The sequence below is a fragment of the Papio anubis genome, chromosome 7 (assembly GCF_008728515.1).
Source record: "Papio anubis isolate 15944 chromosome 7, Panubis1.0, whole genome shotgun sequence".
In the NCBI taxonomy this organism is placed as follows: domain Eukaryota; kingdom Metazoa; phylum Chordata; class Mammalia; order Primates; family Cercopithecidae; genus Papio; species Papio anubis.
Genome location: NC_044982.1, coordinates 99,963,838 through 99,981,886, shown reverse-complemented (window position 1 = coordinate 99,981,886; position 18,049 = coordinate 99,963,838). Strand labels below are relative to the sequence as shown.

Here is an 18,049-nt window from a genome sequence, read left to right as displayed (position 1 = left end):
TGCAGCATAACTGACTAAGATCCCTTCTATTCCAAATGAATATAGGCTTTTCCACAATTTTCCAGAGAAGTTTTAGCTTTCCCACTTTGCCTCACCCTCCTTATGTCCTTATGTCTATGCAGACTCTAGCTTTGGTTATCTTCAAGCATGTGCTAACTCTTTCCTTCCAGAAGCCCCCCATGATATAGAAATAACAGCACCCTGCTTGCTTCTGTCCTAATGCAGGATCCCATGGAAAAGGTAGGCTTCCTTGGTAATTGCAGAGAATAGAATCTGAGGTTAGTATACTGGTATTGGCTACCATTTACGCAATACTTGCTATGTTCCTGGCACTTTACATATATTATCTGAAGGGTACATTTTATTACTTTTGCACATAAGGAAACTCAGGTTCAATCATCCAAAGACATTAATGAGTGAATGATTGATTCAGAGTTTGGACCAGGTGTGTGCATCACTAAAATGTTTGTGTTTGTGACCACTCCTCTATATCCTCTCTTTGGAAAGAGAAAGCTGTGCAATATTTAGGATTTTTTCCCTGAGTTTCCTAGGGCTGCTGTAACAAAGTACCATAAACCTGGGGGCTTAAAACAACAGAAATTTGTTCTCTAACAGTTCTGGAGGCTAGAAGTTCAAAATCAAAGTTTGGCCAGGATTGATTCCTTCTGAGGGATACAAAGGAGGATCCCTTTCTTGCCTCTCTCCTCTCTTCAGGTGGTTGCTGGCAATCCTTAGTGGTATTGGTTTGTAGATGCATCATTCCAGCATCTGCACTTGGCCTTCTTCCTTGTGTATCTCTCTGTATTCAAATCTCCTCCTCCTTTTTCTTATAAAGATACCAGTCATTGGCATTAGGGCCTACCTTAATCCAGTATGACCTCATCTTAACTTGATTACATCTTCAAAGACCGTATTTCAAAATAAGGTCACATTCACAGATACCAGGGATTAGGACTTGAACATATATTTTTGGGGGACACATTTCAACCCAATACCTTGGGCATCCTTGTCACCAAGGCATTCTCCTACCGTATCTCCTTCTCAAGGCATGGAGGAACACTGCTGCCTGCTCACACAAGTAAATAGGGGGTGCTTCAGGTCTTTCCAGCCAAAGCCACAGCAGAAGGGCTGGGCAGAAACCTGTGCTGAGCAAGATACCTTTTCAGTAAAGGGTAATCGTTGTAGCAGGGCAACAGAGCCATGGGCCAGCCAAGAGGCCAAGTCAAGCTGTGGTGAGACAGTTCCCTTTGGTGTCTGCAGCTGAGTCCCTGAATGCACAGTGGCATGGCACGACTGTGTTAGTCATCCTTTCTCCAGATGCCATGAAGTTTGGGAAACGTGACTGAATCCTTGTGAGGTCACCATGCTTAGTGAGTTTGGGCTCTGAATAAACAAGCGGCAGAAAGTCTTGGGATTCACAGCTCTTTCTGCTCCGGATTCTATAGGGTTGAGAGAGCAGATGTGAATTGATGGTGGGGCCCCATGTGGGGGTGATCAGACCAAACACCAGGACACAGGGGCTACAAAGTCCAGCGGAGTCAGAGGAATGAGACAAGACAAGTTAAGAGTGCATAAAGTGGGACCAGGGGGCCAACGCTAGTATGGAGGCTGCTAAGGCCCCAAACTCTGGAAGCCCGCACTATTTATTGGTGATCAAACAAAGAAGCAGGTGGTGAGGATGTGGGGGTTGAAAGAAAGCAGTGTAGAAAGCACATGATCTACAGCTGTGACAGTTTAGCATTTTCTTTGCAGTGTATGGAACATGTTCTGCCACTTGAGATAATGGGAAACATGTTCTTCTAGTTTAAGATACAATCAATCTATTAGCCTGGGAGTGCTAGAAGCAAGGAGCCAGCAACTCTAGACACATTTCAGAGGCCACAAGAGGTTTTAAACCCTGAACCCTGGATTCCGTCGAAGCCACAAGGAGTTTTATGCCCTGGGCTTAGATTGTGGTGTGGCAAGGCAGCCTTCCATCCTTTGGCCCAGAGCTTGGTGTTCCAAAGGCCACAAGGGGTTTCAGACCCTGGACCCCAGACATGTTCCAAGACTCTTTTACATTATGTCAGACATGCAAGCCCTGCCTCAGCTTTTTTCCCAACATTCGGCTTTTCCCCAACACCCCAGGTGTCTTCCCTGAGACCTGGCTGGAGTTCTACAGCACCTCCTGCTTGCTTCTATCCTAACACTCTGTGAAGCAAACTCTATTCACTTGTTTTTCATCTTTCCCTTCTGGGCTCTGAGGGTCCAAACCTTGAGGTAGGTACCATGGCACACTGGGCTCTCCACCCACAGCCTGATGCCTATAGATGATCAGCCACTGGTAATGAGTAAACTTATTCTTCAATAAACCAGTGAATGATCACATGAAAGAAACGGTCTAGTGGGACTCTCTGGCCACAAATACTGAATCACCTTCCTCTTCTTTACCACAGAAGAAGGGAGAATTTCTTTCTCAAAGGCCAAACCCTAGACTTCACAGTCTTTTCCTGTTTTTCTCCCCTGCAGGACTTCTACCGCTCAGGGTCTCCCGCAGGGCATTCTGTGGGCAACTAACCATCTAATGTTATTTTTATAGGGCCCAAGGGAGAGATTTTTATATACACACACATGCATGCACGCACACACACACACATAAACTCTGTGTGTGTGCATGTATAAATGATTTCAGTTATGTACTGCTACATAACAAACCACCCCCAATCTAAGTAGCACAAAACAACCATTTTATTTTGCATACGGAGTCTTTGAGTCAGGACATTAGACAGCAACTAGCAGGGATGGCCAGCCTCTGCTCCCTGGTGTCTGGTACCTGAGCTGGAAAGACCTGAAAGCTGAGAAAGACTCAACAATTGGGGGCTAGAGTCATCTGGAGGTGTCTTCACCCACATGTCTGGTGGTTTGGCTGGAACCTCAGCTGGGCTGTCAGCCCAGACACTTAAACGTGGTCCCTCTATGTATTCTCTGCACACAGGCTAGTTGGGCTTTGTCAGACTAGCTGGTAACTGGGGTCCAAGAGAAGGTGTCCCAAGAAAGCAAAGCACAAGTGCACGGCATTTTTATGACCCGGCCTCAGAAGTCACAGAGTGCCATATGGCACCATGTGATATTGGTCAAGGTTACACAGTTTTCCCAGGTTCAAGGAATGAGGAAGTGGGCAAGCTTCCTTTTTTTTTTTTTTTTTTTTTTTGAGATGGAGCCTTGCTCTGCTGCCCAGGCTGGAGTGCAGTGGCTAGATCTCGGCTTACTGCAAGCTCCGCCTCCCGGGTTCGAGTGATTCTCCCGCCTCAGCCTCCCAAGTAGCTGGGACTACAGGCACATGCCACCACACCCTGCTAATTTTTGTATTTTTAGTAGAAATGGGGTTTCATCATATTGACCAGGCTGGTCTCGAACTCCTGACCTTGTGATCTACCCACCTCAGCCTCCCGAAGGAAAGCTTCTAGAACAGCATGTGGACAGGAGATATTGGTATGTCCTCTTGGAAAACAGTCTGACAAACTCTTTTTATCTTTTCTTTTCTTTTTTATTTTTTCTTTTTTTTTTTTTTTAAGAGACAGGGTCTCTCTCTGTTGCCCAGGCTGGAGTACAGTGGCACAATCATAGCTTACTGCAGCCTCAAACTCCTGGGCTCACAAGCAATCCTCCTGTCTCAGTCTCTAGAGCAACTGGAACTACAGGCATGCACAACCATGCCTGGCTGATTAAGTAATTTTTTTTAAAGATGGGGTCTCGGCCGGGCGCGGTGGCTCAAGCCTGTAATCCCAGCACTTTGGGAGGCCGAGATGGGCAGATCACGAGGTCAGGAGATCGAGACCATCCTGGCTAACACGGTGAAACCCCATCTCTACTAAAAAAAAAAAAATACAAAAAACTAGCCGGGCGAGGTGGCGGGCGCCTGTAGTCCCAGCTACTCGGGAGGCTGAGGCAGGAGAATGGCGTAAACCCGGGAGGCGGAGCTTGCAGTGAGCTGAGATCCGGCCACTATGCTCCAGCCTGGGGGACAGAGCAAGACTCCGTCTCAAAAAAAAGAATGGAGAATAGTGGCCGGATCTTAGCTCACTGCAAGCTCCGCCTCCCGGGTTTACGCCATTCTCCTGCCTCAGCCTCCCGAGTAGCTGGGACTACAGGCGCCCGCCACCTCGCCCGGCTAGTTTTTTGTATTTTTAGTAGAGACGGGGTTTCACTGTGTTAGCCAGGATGGTCTCGATCTCCTGACCTCGTGATCCGCCCGTCTCGGCCTCCCAAAGTGCTGGGATTACAGGCTTGAGCCACCGCGCCCGGCCTCTTGCTTTCTTTATAATTTTGCCACTCCAGGTTTTTTCCTAAATAATATACTGTTTAGTTTTGCCTGCTTGCAAACTTCGTAAAAATGGAATCACACAGAAGCATTCTCCTGTGATCTTGTTCATTGACTCTTTTTTTTGTTTGTTTGTTTGTTTGTTTGTTTGTTTGTTTGTTTTTTGGAGATGGAGTCTTGCTCTGTAACCCAGGCTGGAGTGCAGTGGCATGATTTCAGCCTACTGCAACCTCTGCCTCCCAGGTTCAAGTGATTCTTCTGCCTTAACCTCCCAAGTATCTGGGATTACAGGTGCGTACCACCATGCCCGGCTAATTTTTGTATTTTTAGTAGATACAGGGCTTCACCATGTTGACCAGGTTAGTCTTGAACTCCTGGCCTCAAGTGATCTGCCCTCTTCAACCTCCCAAAGTGCTGGGATTACAGGCACAAGCCACCGCACCTGGCTATTTACTCTTGTATCAGGAAGAAAGGGTAGGCTTGGTTGTGTTGTGGTAACAAACATCACCAAAATCTCAGTGGCTTATAACTCCAGTTATTTCTCACTTATACTATACAGATGTTGTGGATTGTAACTCTGCTCTGGGATCCAGAGAAGGAGCAGTCTCTATCTGGTCTCCAGATAGAAGAAAAAGAAACAATGGTGAGTCGTGATTTTTCTTCAAACTCCTGCTCAGAAGTGACATGTGTTCATTCTACTCCCATTCTATTGGCCAAAGCAAGTCACATGGCTAAGCCTAAGGTCAATGGGTTACAAATATAATCCCTATGTAGAAAGGGACCCGGAAAGAACACTCTTGGAGGGGCAACAGATATTTTGAAAATAGTATCACAAACTACCATAGTATCCCTCCTTGTCACAATTATTTGCATCCCTAATACAACCTACCTCAATATTCCCCCTTAGTCACAAATACTTGTTTCCCTCTTTTCTGCAAAATAAACTCACACGTTCTCACAGGAGACAACTCCAATTCCCATCTAACCACATCGTCAGACATTAAGTCCAAGAGCTCATGGTAGTTCATACATTGGGTATGGATGTGGTTTCATCTTGGTCTGGAGATCCAGAACTAAGAAGTCTAGTTATCAGCCCTCCACACACCCCATGGAACAAGGAAGAACAGGGATGGGGTAATCTCAATAAACACTCAGCAGACCTGGGGGAAGGCCTGAGGTTCTGCATTTCTAACATTATTTGGAAAGGAAAGAATGAGAAACATGATATTGGTCAAGGTTACACAGTTTTTACAGGTTCAAGGCATGAGGGAGTGGGCAAACTTCTAGAATAGCATGTGGACAGGAGATATTGGTAATCATTGATCTATGGACATCTTGAAATTCTACTGGGCTGACATCATAAGGGGCCCCCTATGCTGGGGAGAGGGAATATTTCTAGATTAGGTCTTAGTCCTGCCCCTGGAAGAAGGGGGATTCTCAGGCCATTCTCCTTCATGGACCTTGGCTCTGCCATCTGGAAGGGCCTTCCTTTTCTATTTGCCTCCTGATGAGGGCATGTGCCTTCCTGGAGTGTGCCTCCACTTGCTCTCTGTGGTAGACTGCATTATTAAATACTCATTGCTCCTCTCCATGGGTCTGTTTTGCTGAACCCTAATTAACCTGAGTAGGGAAGGCACCAGGTTCAAAAGGCCAAAGAAGAGACCCAAAGGTAGCAAATAAGACATGGGGTTTTGGCCGGGCACGGTAACTCACACCTGTAATCCCAGCACTTTGGGAGGCCAAGGTGAGTGGATCACCTGAGGTCAGGAGTTCGAGACCAGCCTGGCCATCATGGTGAAACCCCATCTCTACTAAAAATATAAAAAATTACCTGGGCATGGTGTTGAGCACCTATAATCCCAGCTACTTGGGAGGCTGAGGCAGGAGAACCGCTTGAACCCAGGATGTGGAGGTTGCAGTGAGCCAAGATTGTGCCAATGCATTCCAGCCTGGGCAACAAGAGCAAAACGCCATCTCAAAACAAACAAACAAACAAAAAGACATAGGGTTTTATTAGGGGCTTACATACAGGGGAGAGTCTCCAGCAGCGACAGACTGGACAGGAAAAACGCAACCACTTGCAAAGAGCATGCAGTTTATAGAGCATTTTCACTTAACACCCTCCCCTTAACAACCTTCGCCTGGTAACCTGCATTTAACCTAAAACAAATGGCCTCCATACCCTATACGGCCCACATTCTACCAGACAGGGAGGGAGTGGGGTGGAGCTCACATGTTCCTCATAGACAGGAAGGAATCTCTGGGTTGGCCATTCCCAGATTCTCTAGCTCAGAGCACACACTCACGTGCGTCTGCCATACAGGGTCATTCTAAGGCTGTGCTTAAGTTATTGCTATTGGGTATGTTTATCCTACAGGGTGCCTGAATACTGGACGATTATAATGCTCACTCCCTGATGACAAACTTGGTCATATGACTTTTTTGGCCAATGGAAGTGGTGCACACCACTTTCGGGTAGAAGCTTTATTGTAGGGTGACCAACTTCAGTTTCCCGAAGATGAAGACTACTCTGGTTTTAACACTAAAGTGTTGTATCCAGGAAACTCCCATTCCTGGGCAAACAGGGATAGTTGGTCACCCAAGCTTTAAGAGCCATGTCACACTTTTATTTTTTTTCTTTTTCAGGAGAACAAAAATGTCTTAGTTAGAAACCTCCTATGAGCCTTGGTCACAGAATGAGGAGATAGCTGACCTCTATGGATATGTAATGCAAATAAGAAACAAATGTTTGGGCCAGGTGCAATGGCTCACGCCTGTAATCCCAGAACTTTGGGAGACTGAGGCAGGTGGATCATTTGAGGTCAGGATTTCAAGACCAGCCTGGCCAACATGGTGAAACCCTGTCTCTACTAAAAATATAAAAATTAGCCAGGCATGGTGGTGGGGGCCTGTAGTCCCAGCTACTTGGGAGTCTGAGGCACAAGAATCACTTGAACCTGGGAGGCAGAGGTTGCAATGAGCTGAGATTGCACCACTGCTCTCCAGCCTGGGTGACGGAGCAAGACTCAGTCTCAAAATAGGGAAGGGAGGGGAAGGGAAGGGGAGGGGAGGGGAAGGAGAAGGGGAGGGGAAGGGGAGGGGAGGGGGAAGAGGAGAGAAGAAAAGGGCAGGGGAGGGGAGGGGAGGGAAGGCGAGGGAAGGGAAGGGAAAGTTAAGTTTGGGGTTTATTTAACCACTGAGTTGAGAAGGTCATTTGTTACTGCAGGATAACTTAGCCTAAGCTGACTGAGACATCTCTACATGATCTTTGGTATTCATCCATTCATCCAGTTCTTATTGATGTCCGACAAGATCTGCCTCTTCTTGCCCTCAATATGGTTATGCCAAACTTCTCCTTGAAACTTCAGTAATTTTGTGAGTAGGGCTGCCAAGTAAAATACAAAATGCCCAGCTAAATTTGAAATTCAGATAAACAATATATAATTTTAGAAATTTTTCCTAAATTTAAATTCATCATTTTAATAAAATTTAATTTTTTTATTTTTTATTTTTTATTTTTATTTTATTTATTTATTTTTTTTGAGACAGGGTCTCGCTCTGTTCCCCAGGCTGGAGTGCAGTGGCGCGATCTCGGCTCACTGCAAGCTCCGCCTCCCGGGATCATGCCATTCTCCTGCCTCAGCCTCCTGAGTAGCTGGGACTACAGGCGCCCGCCACCGTGCCCGGCTAATTTTTTTTGTATTTTTAGTAGAGAGGGGGTTCACTGTGGTCTCGATCTCCTGACCTTGTGATTCGCCCGCCTCAGCCTCCCAAAGTGCTGGGATTACAGGCGTGAGCCACCGCGCCCGGCTAAAAATTTAATTTTTAACTAGTAAGTTTGCTAAACCAGTTTTCACTACTTAAAATAATTTTAATAAGTATAGCCCACACAATATATGAGACATACTTATACTAACAAAGTATTTGCTGTTTATCTGAAATTCAAATTTGACTAGGCATTCTGTATTTTCATTTGCTAAATTTAGCAACTCTAGTTGTGAGGAAAGCACTTTTTGAGGGGCTTGGGACAAAGAATATACTCAGAAAATTTCCACTTCTACAGAGAGCAGCATTGTGGAGCGGAGCAGTCCCTAATCTGTCATCAGATTTATGGGGAGCTTTCAAAAAGGGACCTAGGTGTGAACTCAGACCTGATAAGTTAGAAACTTGTGTGGAATATCTGGGGAATCTGTAGTTTTTGAGACAATCTGGCTCTGTTGCCTAGGCTGGAGTACAGTGGTACAATCTTGGCTCACTGCAACTTCTGCCTCCCGGGTTCAAGTGATTCTCCTGCCTCAGCCTCCCAAGTAGCTGGGATTACAGGTGCCCACCATGATGCCTGGTAATTTTTTTGTATTTTTAGTAGAGACAGAATTTCATCATGTTGGCCAGGCTGGTCTCCAACTCCTGACCTCAAGTGATCCGCCCTCCTCGGCCTCCCAAAGTGCTGGGATTACAGGGAATCTGTAGTTTTCTTTTTAAAAAGTGTGTTAATTCTGATCATTGGCCAGGTTTGGAAACTAGTGGCCAAAGGGTCTACTTCTCAAACTCTAACCATGCGAAGCATCTCAGGATCTTGCTAAACACAAATTTTGATTCAGCAGGTCTTAGGGGACCTGAGGTTCTGCATTTCTGACATCATGATATTGATGCTACACAGCTGTAGATTACACTGAGTAGCAACACTTCAGAGTGGTGGGTCTCAAACTTGAACCGCCCGGGGGTCTTATTAAACCGCATTGCTGGGCCCCACCCCAGAGTTTTTTACTTAGTAGATAAGACCTACTGTTTTTGTTAGAAAAGCTCCCAGGTGTTTCTGATGCTGCTGCTCTGGGACCCACACTCAGGATCACAGTGCTAGGAGAAAGAGAAAGGGCTTTGGGATTGGCGGACCTGAATGAAGATTCATCCCAGCAAGCGGGTCACTTCTGACAGATTTCTTTTTTTTTTTTTTGAGACGGAGTCTCGCTCTGTCACCCAGGCTGGACTGCAGTGGCCAGATCTCAGCTCACTGCAAGCTCCGCCTCCCGGGTTCACGCCATTCTCCGGCCTCAGCCTCCCGAGTAGCTGGGACTACAGGCGCCCGCCACCTCGCCCGGCTAGTTTTTTGTATTTCTTAATAGAGACGGGGTTTCACCGTGTTAGCCAGGATGGTCTCGATCTCCTGACCTCGTGATCCGCCCGTCTCGGCCTCCCAAAGTGCTGGGATTACAGGCTTGAGCCACCGCGCCCGGCCCTGACAGATTTCTTACATTGGTTCTCCACTCTGTACATAAGAGTCACCTGGGCCGGGCATGGTGGCTGATGCCTGTAATCCCAGCACTTTGGGAGGCTGAGGCGGGCAGATCACTTGAGGTCAGGAGTTCGAGACCAGCCTGACCAACATGGGGAAACCCAGTCTCTACTACAAATACACACAAATTAGCTGGGGGTGGTGGTGTGCACCTGTAATCCCAGCTACTCCAGAGGCTGAGACAGGAGAAGTGCTTGAACCTAGGAAGCGGAGGTTGCAGTGAGCAGAGATCGTGCCACTGCATCCAGCCCGCAGGACAAGAGCGAAACTCCGTCTGCAAAAAAAAAAAAAAAATGTCGCCTGAAGAACTTAATCCTGATGCCAGTGTTCTTTCTCAGATCAAATTAAATCAGGAAAGCTGGGAGTGAGACCCAGGTGCACTGTTTTAACAAATTCCTCAGGGAATTCTAATGTGTCGCCAGGTAGAAAACCACTGAAACACTTTGAGCCATTCTCCTTATCTGAAAATGAAGACTGTCTGAGGATTAAGTGTAATAGAAATGAAAGAGTCTGGCATAAGGCAGGCACCTGAAGTGGCTGTTATTACTCCTCCACTTTCTGGCCTTCCCTTCCATCTTAGAGAAAGAGCTGTCCCCAGGCCTGTATAAGGTTCACCTGTCTCCCACCCCTCCCCCACAAAGAAAAGAACTTAGCTTTCTTTGTCATTTTCTTCTGCAACATTGCCTCTTACCAGCGTCTTAAGTCTGCTTCGACTAGCTCTTCCCTGTCTGTCTTTTAAAATATGCTGAACTCTGCCATCACTCAATCTTACTGTCATCCTGTTTCCTGCCTCATATCACTGATAACATTTCTCAAGCAAGTGACCTACAGCGGTACCAATTCCTAGCTTCTCCTTAACCCTTAGGAGAAAAAGCCTCATTCCTTTCACCCCCACCCCTAAACTTTAGTACATAGGCACCCAAAGTTTATCAAAAGTGTTTGAATGGCCAAACCCAGAGGCCTTTTCTCGGTAATTCTTCTCTTTCAATTTAATTGAACAAGTATGTTTTAGTGCCTACTATCACTTGGGTAGAAAGAGGAGTAAGTCACCCTCCTTGGCCTCAAGGGGTAGGGCTTGGGAGCAGCTATCATGTAAGCAAGTCAATACCTGAGATAGGAACTGTGAGGTAAAGTGTGTATGATGTGGGTTCTTGCCCTCAGCACTCAGCCTTATCATAGGGCTTTGCATCTACATCTATTACAAATGAATGAATGAATGAATGGATGAATGAACTCCACAGGAAGATGAGGAAAGCCTTTATGAATGGAGTGACCTTGCAGCAGAGTCTCAAAGGATGAGTAGGGTTTTCCAGGTAGGGAAGTGTGTGGGTGAGTAGTCCAGATGGAGTCAAAGGTATGGGAGCAAGGAATAGCCTGGTGCATTCCAGAAATGTTGATAATGTCACTGGCTGACTCAGAGGGTATGAAGGGGAGGAGGAGGAGGAGGAGGGAAGGCTGGAGAGGGCAGGTGGAAAGGAAGTGGAGGCGCAAAAAGATGCTGAACCTGTACCTCCAGGAAGAGTTTGAATGTTATCATTTGAGCAATGGGTAGCTATTCCTGGATCTTCTTTTTTTTTTTGAGACGGAGTCTCGCGCTGTCGCCCAGGCTGGAGTGCAGTGGCCAGATCTCAGCTCACTGCAAGCTCCGCCTCCCGGGTTCATGCCATTCTCCGGCCTCAGCCTCCCGAGTAGCTGGGACTACAGGCGCTGCCACCTCGCCCGGCTATTTTTTGTATTTCTTAGTAGAGACGGGGTTTCACCGTGTTAGCCAGGATGGTCTCGATCTCCTGACCTCGTGATCCGCCCATCTCGGCCTCCCAAAGTGCTGGGATTACAGGCTTGAGCCACCGCGCCCGGCCTCCTGGATCTTCTTAAGGGAATCAATTGATGAGAACTGCAGTTTAGAAAGACAGACCTGGCAGCAACTCAAGCGCTGGAGAGGACAGAACCACTGGGGAAGAGGGTATGGGGAAGAAGAGCAGCAGGCTGAGGACAGGCCCTGGACTGAAGAGTGAGGCACAGGAAGAAGAGTTCATGGAGCAGACTATGAAATGGACAAAGGAAAACCAGAGGTGCTTCCCAAGCAGGGGGCCTGGCCACCAGAGTCCCAAGCTACAAAGATGTCAAGCAAAGAAGAACTGAAAGCCAACTGCTGGATGCAGCAGTGAGTGGGGGTCACAGTGGCCTTTGTCCAAACTGTTCCAGTGGAGCAGTAGGGGCAGAGGGAAAACCACGGGAGCAGGCATCACAAGCTCACACTCCACCCACATGTCCCCTTTCTCCTTGAGTCCTGTGACCCACGTGCTTGCTCTCTTTCTCTCTCAAGGGAAATCCAAATTTAAAAATATGGAGCCATGGGAATCAATTCCTTTGCTAACACACTGAATGTTAGTTTTCTTCTTCTCTTTTGCAAAAACCTTATTTCACAAAATACTCAAACAAATAGACAAAGTACAGTGAAGTCCAGGTAGATATCATCCACCTTCAGCAATGATCAACCCACGGCCAATCTTTCATCTCAACACTCATATCCTCATTCTTTTGGAGCAAATGCCAGATATTCTTTCATCCATCAGTATGTCAATATGTATCTCTGAAATAGAAGGACTTTTTATAAAACGTAATCATAATATAGTTAATATTCATTCACCAATTGTTTTGTTATAAAAGACAATTTGTATTGTCTTTTACAGTTTAATTTTTGTTTTTTGTTTTTTTTTTCTTTTTGAGACAGAATCTTGCTCTGTCACCCAGGCTGGAGTGCAGTGGTGCGATCATGGCCTATTGCAGCCTCTACCTCCTGGGCTCAGGTGATCCTCCCACCTTAGCCTCCCAAGTAGCTGGGACTACAGGTGCATGCCACCACGTCCAGCTAATTTTTTGTATTTTTGTAGAGATGGGGGTCTCACTATGTTGCCCAGGCTGGTCTCAAACTCCTGGGCTCAAGTGATCCACTTGCCCCAGCCTTCCAAAGTGCTAGAATTACAGGCATGAGTCACCATACCCAGCTATGGTTTGTTTTCATTTGGCTGCTAATAAGACCCATACATTCCATTTGGTTGATCTATCTCTTTAATTCCTTTTAAATTTATAATTTTATAAGGTCCCCTTCCACATTTTTCTTTGTGGAAGAGGAGAAAAGACCCTTGTTCTCTGAATCACTCTGTAGTTAAGGGGGTGGGTCCTCAAATCAGATGACCTAGTTCTATTTTGCTTTCTTAGTTTTTAGTACTTTTTGTTTGTTACCTACACACAGAAAAGTACATGAATCATAAGTGAGCAGCTTGATGAATTTTCATAAGTGAACATGCCTGTGTAACTACCACCCAGCTCAGGAACAGGGCATCACTGGCACCCAAGAACCCCCTCTCAGGCCCTTTCCCAGTCTCTACCACCTCACAAAAGTCAGGTGACTTTTTCGCACCATAGCCATGTGTTACCTCTTTTTGAACTTTATATAAATAGAATCATAGCACACATTTCTTGCATGACTGGCTTCTTTTATTCACCTTATGCTGGTGGTGTGCTTATCATAATGATTTGTTCATTCCCAATGCTGCATAGTATTCCATTGAATATGAATGTTCCACAATCTGTTTATCCATTCTAGTGTTGATGGACATTTGGATTGCTTTCAATCTTAAGCCATTACAAATGGTGCCATCATGAATGTTATTGTCCATGTGTTTCTTTGGGTACATACTTAAGAATGAGAATTATGCATGCTCATGATTGCCGAGGTTTTAATTATTTTACCTCTCTGACCTCAGTTTCTTAATCTGTAAAACAGGCATAATCATGTTCACCCTGTGGAGTTATTGGGAGGATTAAATTTTTTAACTTCTCTTTTTTTTTTTTGTGAGGGAGTTTTAATGCTGTCGCCCAGGTTGGAGTGCAGTGGTGCGATCTCGGCTCACTGCAAGCTCCGCCTCCTGGGTTCACGCCATTCTCCTGCCTCAGCCTCCTGAGTAGCTGGAACTACAGGCGCCCGCCACCGCGCCCGGCTAATTTTTTGTATTTTTAGTAGAGACGGGGTTTCACTGTGATCTCGATCTCCTGACCTTGTGATCCGCCCGCCTCGGCCTCCCAAAGTGCTGGGATTACAGGCGTGAGCCACCGCGCCCGGCGGTGGTAACTTCTCAATCTCCTTCACTGTCTTTCTCCTCCTGCCAAGTTTCAGTCCCCCAAGTTCAGGTTAACCTGGTCTGCTTTTCCCTGTCTCTGAAACTTGTCTATGCCTAGGACTTCCATTACCTTGTACTGTGGACAGCTTTTGCAATGTGTTACCTAGAAGCCATGACTCCAAATCCCCTTGTCTATAAAACTCAGCCTCTCCCCTGCTCAACAATCCTCCCTTTCTAGTAATGATGTCCTATTTTCCCTTTCCCTTGAATATATGTGTCACCAAAATCTCAACAGATCTAAAGCAAATTTGCCTTTCTCTCCCGTATTAGAATCACCTTGGGATCATCTCTGACCCTTCTCTCTTTCTTGCACCCCATATTTAATCTGTGGGGAAGTCCTGAAGAATCTATGCTCACATCACTGTTATTCTTCTTTTCTTTTTACTTTCACTGTCTAGTTCAGGCCCTTAACAATTTATATTGAAACTAATGCAATAACCTCTTCTACCTGGCTCCAACCTCTCCTATTTCTAATTTTCTCTGAACATTGCCTCCAGATTAATTTGACTAAAATTTGGCTTTATAATAAACCATCATGATAGGGCATATAACTGTGAAAAGAAAATAAAGCCTTGGGACCCCAAACTCACTGTGTCAAAGGGAAAAGTTAAGCTTGGAAACTGAGTCACACAAAAACTGCCTTCCTTTTTCTCCTAAACAGATCGTGGCATTTGGACTGTTTACAACCTTAAGCTATTACATATGGTGCTATTATGAATGTTATTGTCCATGTTTCTCTCTGGGTACATACTTAGGAATAAGTATGTGATAACGGAAGGCCATCTATCTTCCCAGGTGGTCTCCCTCACAATTGCTTACAAGGAAATTTCTTGTGGTTCCTAAATCTTTCAGAATACATATCCTCCCGATAAACTAACCCTAAAACACAGTTCTGTTGAATCTCACCCTGGCAATGTAGACTTTTTTTTTTCTTTTTTCTTTTTCTTGTGAGACAGAGTCTTGTCATCCAGCTCGGAGTGCAGTGGCACGATCTCGGCTCACTACAACCTCCGCCTCCCAGGTTCAAGCAATTCTCCTGCCTCAGCCTCTTGAGTAACTGGGACTCCAGGTGCCTGCCACCACACCTGGCTAATTTTTTTGTATTTTTAGTAGGCACGGGGGTTTCACCATGTTGCCCAGGCTGATGTCGAACTCCTGACCTCAAGAGATCCACCTGCCTCAGCCTCCCAAAGTGCTGGGATTACAGGCGTGAGTCACCGTGCCCAGCCAACTATGTAGATTAACATCTTATCTTCACAGATATGGGACCAAGACCAGACTAGAAATTATTCCTCTGCCCATCCCAGACAAATGCATGTTAGATTTCTTCCTCTGTGTTTACTTTATTTTATGTAAAATGTAGATTTACCAAGCAAGAAAACTAACATAATTGACTGTTCCTCTACCCACCCCTTTCACATGTAAAATGTAGATTCAGCGAGTGCTAATCAAAGCCTCAGGATAAAGTAATCTCCTGTATCATTGTTTACCCTTCCTTCTTTTTTTCCTTTCCTCTATAAAGTCCTCAAAAAACCCTTTTTGGAAAAAGCACAGGCCACAGATCCTATGGTAACTTGTGTTTCTTTTTCCCAGAAGTGTCCTCAACCTTGGCAAAGTAAACCTCTACATGGATTGAGATCTGTCTCAGACACATTTTGGTTTCCATGACTTCTGAATGGCAGCATGAGGGGCTCCATGAACCGTCTCCCCAGTGAAATGACCATAACCACTGGAAATTGCTTAAGATCAAAGCCACAACCATTTAAAGCCTTTGGAAATTGTTTTAAGGGGACATGGCAAATTAATACATTTTTATTCAAGAAAATGTGCAACGTCTCAGTAAGAACAGTGAGAGTCAATAACATTTGAACCACAAAGGACTTCCTCCCTCCTCCTCCTAGCTCAGCATCATGGAAAAGTTACTCTAAGTAGGTGAAGCCAAGAACACAGGCTACCTCTTCCCCCAGCTCTCAGTTGAGGACTACTATATATCCCTGGGAGGGGCAGGCTGCCAGCATTTCTCATGCCCTCCAGTTTCATGCTGCAAAAGCTCTACTTTGGACAAGACTGGCTGATAAATCTGGGGCTCACTTCCTAAACCTGCCCCCACTCATGTGGCAGAAACTCCACCTCGGCCATGGCAGGCTAAGCATACTGGAGCCTGTGTTACCCTGGCCTCAGCTTGCTCATGGGGCAGAGATTCTTTACAGGAAAGGCAAGCCCAGAAGAGCAAAAGCCACCGCTCTGTCCAGCACTCTGCTCATAAAGCAGGATTGTCATCCTGAGATAAGGGGGCCACTGTCTCTGCCTGAGTTCCCCAAGCTCCAGAGCAGTGGTGCAGAGGTTTTGCCCAAGGGGAGAGGCAGGCCATAGATACAGAGACCTCTGAAGTTCTTCCCAAGAGAACACTTTATGTGGAACACAATGTGGGAAAGTTCAAGTGTAAGGGTGTTCTCAAAAACAATGAAGATTTTGTTGGTAAGCAATTAAGAGGAGCCTGGGAACTCCATTCAAGCAACAAGCTGAACTGTAGACCAGCTAGAAGTGTCCTGGAGAGAACCAGGGAAAGCATCAGCTAAGAAGAGCCCTCCTGGTGTTAGCATAAGCCTCAAAGACTGACCTGAAAGATTACCCTTGCAAAGGGGCTCAAATTTAACATACAAGACCGGAGCAATTCATGCCTCCAGGGGATTGTCAAACATAAAAGAACAATCAGCCAGCAGTTGGTGGAGGCTTAACAGCTGGATGTGATACCATAGCAGGCTGACAGCTTAATAAAGAGATAAGGTAAAGAGGAAAGGAGACTTTTTTTTTCTTTTTTTTTTTTTTTTTTTTGAGATAGAGTCTCGCTCTGTCGCCCAGGCTGGAGTGCGTTGGCCCAATCTCAACTCACTGCAGCCTCCCACTCCTGGGTGCAAGTGATTCTCCTGCCTCAGCCTCCCGAATAGTTGGGATTACAGGCATGAGCCACCACACCCGGCCTGAATTTGACTCTTCTAGGCACCTCATGTAAGTGGAATCATACAATATTTGTCCTCTTGTGATTGGCTAATTTCATTTTACATAATGTCTTCAAGTATTATCCATATTGCAGCATGTGTCAGAATTTCATTTTTTTTTTTTTTTTTTCTTGAGACAGGGTCTCACTCTGTCACCCTGGCTGGAGTGCAGTGGCACAATCACAGTTCACTGCAACCTCAACCTCCTGGGTTCAAGCGATCCTCCTACCTCAGCCTCCCAAGTAGATGGGACTGTACGCCCAGCTAATTTTTTTTTTTTTTTTTTACTTTTTTGTAAAGACAAGATCTCACTGTATTGCCCAGGCTGGTCTTGAACTCTTGGGCTCAAGCAATCCTCTTGCCTCTGCCTCCCAAAATGCTGGACTACAAGCATGAGCCACTGCACTGGCCAATTTCATCCCTTTTGAAAGCTGAATAGTATTCCATTATTTGTACTTACCAATTTTATTTATCCCTTCATCCATCAACGGACATTTGGGTTGTTTCCCCGTTTTGGCCATTATGAATAATGCTGCTATGAACATTGGCATACTAATATCTTGAATCAAATTTAACTTAAATGCCATGTCTGCATTGTGATACAAGAGATGATTATAGAGTAGCACATGGAATAATATTTAAAAATGTAATAGTTGGCTGGGTCTGGTGGCTCAAGCCTATAATCCCAGCACTTTGAGAGGCCGAAGCAGGGGGATCACTTGAGGTCAGGAGTTCAAGACCAGCCAGGCCAATATGGTGAAAACCCCTCTCCACTAAAAACACACACACACAAATTAGACAGGCATGGTGGCGCACGCCTGTAATCCCAGCTACTCGGGAGGCTGAGGTGGGAGGATCCCTTGAACCCAGGAGGTGGAGGTTGCAGTGAGCCAAGGTTGTGCCACTGTACTCCAGCCTGGGCAACAGAGCAAGACTCTGTCTCAAAAAATTAATAAATAAAAATAAATAATAAAATGTAATCCTTATGAAATGATGTAATTAGAATAACTATAATCACACTTCAAGCCTGCAATATCACAGATATTACTGCTTTGGCCCACAGGGTTTCTCAACCTCAGCACTATTGACATTTGGGATAATTCTTTGTTGTGGGGCTGTCCTGGGAACTGAAGGGTGGTTAGCAGCATCTGTAGCCCCTACCCACTAAGGTCAACAGCACCCCTGCAGTTGTGACAACCACAGATATTGTCAAGTGTCCCCTGAGGGACGAAACTACCCCCAGCTGAGAACCACTGGTTTAGGATGGGGCTTA

General features: G+C 45.7%; 1 long non-coding RNA gene across 1 annotated transcript; it reads left to right on the top strand.

Annotated features, from left to right (window-relative positions):
- Nucleotides 1-3,337: 3,337 nt before the first annotated feature.
- On the top strand, nucleotides 3,338-16,574 carry LOC116275770. Its single transcript, XR_004185047.1, has 3 exons — nucleotides 3,338-3,471; nucleotides 4,860-4,943; nucleotides 15,371-16,574. It is a non-coding gene; the product is annotated as an uncharacterized LOC116275770 (long non-coding RNA).
- The last annotated feature ends 1,475 nt before the right edge of the window (nucleotides 16,575-18,049 follow it).